Here is a 2857-nt window from a genome sequence, read left to right on the forward strand (position 1 = left end):
GGGCCCATCGGTCTTGGGGGTGGACAGGCAGGTCCTCTGGGGTCTCTGTACCATGGCCACCTCTGTGGCCCCCAAGTACATAGCTGGACACAGCAGTTCTGCATGGCCAGCTTTTTCCAGAATCTCCCTGGGAATTTCTAGAGCATACTGTGGCCTAAAGATTCTGGCTTATCTGCAGAAGGGGACAGGAGAGGCCAGTTTGGGCCCCAGCCCTGGAGGGGCACTTAGTGGAGCTCTGGGATGCAGGCAGCTGGGAGCTGGGAGCAGCTGGGTTTAGGAACTAACCCTCCATCACACCTCTGGCCATCTCCCCTGCTGCTCTGAATGCTGGTGTGGCTGCAGGCTCACGGAAGCCCAGGCCAGGCTCACGGTACAGTGCTCTCTGTGCAGACACAATCTCTGGAAGTCCTCGGAGCATCCTTGCTAAGCGTGTATCCACTGGAGCAATCCCAGAGCCCACAGGGGCCCAGCACTCCAGCACAGAGAGCTGGGCAGGGAGGCCTAGGCCAGAGAGTGAGAACCAGAGCACTTCCCCTTTATATGGTCTCAGAAGTTGCTGGAAGACATTTTATATACATGCATGCGCATGTGCGCATGCGTGTGTGTGGGGGGGAGGGGGGCATATTTTTGTGAGATACTCGAGCACTTTATCATTACTACCACATTACATTACATGTGGAAAGTGAATCTGTTTATAAGTGAATAATTCTGAGATCTATGACAAATAGAAGCAGTGTAAGTTTTATAGCTTGTACTGACCATAGGATCTCACGCTGTGTCCAAGGACGGGGTCAGTCCTGAGCACAGGTGTCAGCCTGTCAGTGGGTGAGCGGGAAGGGACTGGGCCTGCTGAGTGGAGGGCAGGCCTGGCCAGGTCTGGGAGGGGAGTGGAGCGGAGGGGAGGGGCGGGGCCCACACCCACCACTTCCTCCCCCAGTGCCCACAGCTCTCCGGAGGGAAGGAAGGTCTCTCGTGGCTCTTTAAACTTGCCCAGTGCTCAGCAGTTGCTGAGTGGGTCTTCAACAGTCATTTGTTGAGAGAATAAAAAGGGAGTTTCTACAACGCCCGACCCAGGAGGGAACAGGAGTAAAGCCTGTCCTCAGTGCCCAGTCTCCCTGTCTCCACCTGACAGCCAGCGCCCAGGTCCCGGCCAGGGGGGCAGGCAGGGCTGCGGCTCTCTTCTGGGGCTCAGGAAGTAGCTGCTTTGCTGGGCAGCTGGAAGGCGGGCGGGCCACTTCCCGCCCGGGGGCCCCTGTTTTCTATGTTATTTTGGCTTGAACACCAGCACCGTCACCCTGGCAACTCGGGAGGACACCGCCCGCCCTGGGCCTGGGCACAGACGTTTCTGCCCACCTGCCTTGAGCTCTGAGGCTCGCTGTGTATGGAAAGGGACGTGGCTGCACTGGGATCTGGAAGCATTCGGGTTCTCGGCCCATCTGCAGCAGAGGGATGACTTTGCTTCCCCGGCCGGAGGTGGGAAGCAGCCCGGGGGCCGTCCTCCAGGCAGGAGCCCCCCAGGAGGGCCCTGTGTGCGCTCAGGTGTGGGGAAACGTTCCCACCTTCCTTCCTGGCAGTCTGGCTGGCCTCAGGCTCCACAGATGTTTTAATTAAGGCAGGCACGTCTGTTTCCGCAGATGTGAGGTTCTGCATGGTGTTTTCAGAGGAGGACTGGGCTAGTGAATGCCAGCCTGAAGCCAGACGGCGCTCCTGCGGGTCTCTGGGGTGGGGTGAGGTCCTGGGATCGGACCCGGCCGGTGCAGGACCACGGCGGGGCGGCTGGGGGCTTGTTTGCCCCGCCGGCGTTGCTAGTTGCTGCTGTGGCAGGGAGCACCCTTCTTTGAGCCGGGATCTCGCGGCACCTCTGAACCTGCTCCTGTCTGTCACTCTGGCTGAGCCGCCCTGGCAGGCTTCCTGCACTTGCTGCTCTGTTGTGTGCTGTCTTGTCCCGAGGAGTGGTAACGTGTGGGCTGCCTGTAGGCAGGCCTGCGGTGCCGGGGGACAGAGCAGGGAGCAGACATTTGGACAGATGTGGCAGGCAGGCCCCTCGTGCTCTGTTTGTGGCTTTGTGTCCTGCGGCGGGGTAGAGGGAAGGGCCTGTTCTGGAACTGAAAGATACAAGCCACTTGCCTCGGCTTTGCAGTCCAGGCTGTGATCTGATGGTGGCGTGATGGCAAAGCGCCCCACGCTGGGTGCCCACGAGGCGTATCCCGCCACTGGCCCCGCCGTGCTGGAGACGGGCCGTGGGCCGTGGGAGGGAGGGCTGAGGGCCGAGGGCCGTGGGAAGGAGGGCCTAGGGCCGTGGGAGGGAGGGCTGAGGGCCGAGGGCCGTGGGAGGGAGGGCCGAGGGTCGTGGGAAGGAGGGCCGAGGGCCGTGGGAGGGAGGGCCGAGGGCCGTGGGAGGGAGGGCCGAGGGCCGTGGGCTGTGGGAGGGAGGGAGGGAGGGCCGAGGGCCGTGGGAGGGAGGGCCGAGGGCCGTGGGAGGGAGGGCCGAGGGCCGTGGGAGGGAGGGCCGAGGGCCGTGGGCCGTGGGAGGGAGGGCTGAGGGCCGTGGGAGGGAGGGCCGAGGGCCGTGAGCCGTGGGAGGGAGGGCCGAGGGCCGTGGGCCGTGGGAGGGAGGGCCGAGGGCCGTGGGCCGTGGGAGGGAGGGCCGAGGGCCGTGGGCCGTGGGAGGGAGGGCCGAGGGCCATGGGAGGGAGGGCCGAGGGCCGTGAGCCGTGGGAGGGAGGGCCGAGGGCCGTGGGAGGGAGGGCTGAGGGCCGAGGGCCGTGGGAGGGAGGGCCGAGGGCCGAGGGCCGTGGGAAGGAGGGCCGAGGGCCGTGGGAGGGAGGGCCGAGGGCCATGGGAGGGAGGGCCGAGG

This window comes from Dipodomys ordii, unplaced genomic scaffold (assembly GCF_000151885.1).
Source record: "Dipodomys ordii isolate 6190 unplaced genomic scaffold, Dord_2.0 Scaffold91, whole genome shotgun sequence".
Taxonomy (NCBI): Eukaryota; Metazoa; Chordata; class Mammalia; order Rodentia; family Heteromyidae; genus Dipodomys; species Dipodomys ordii.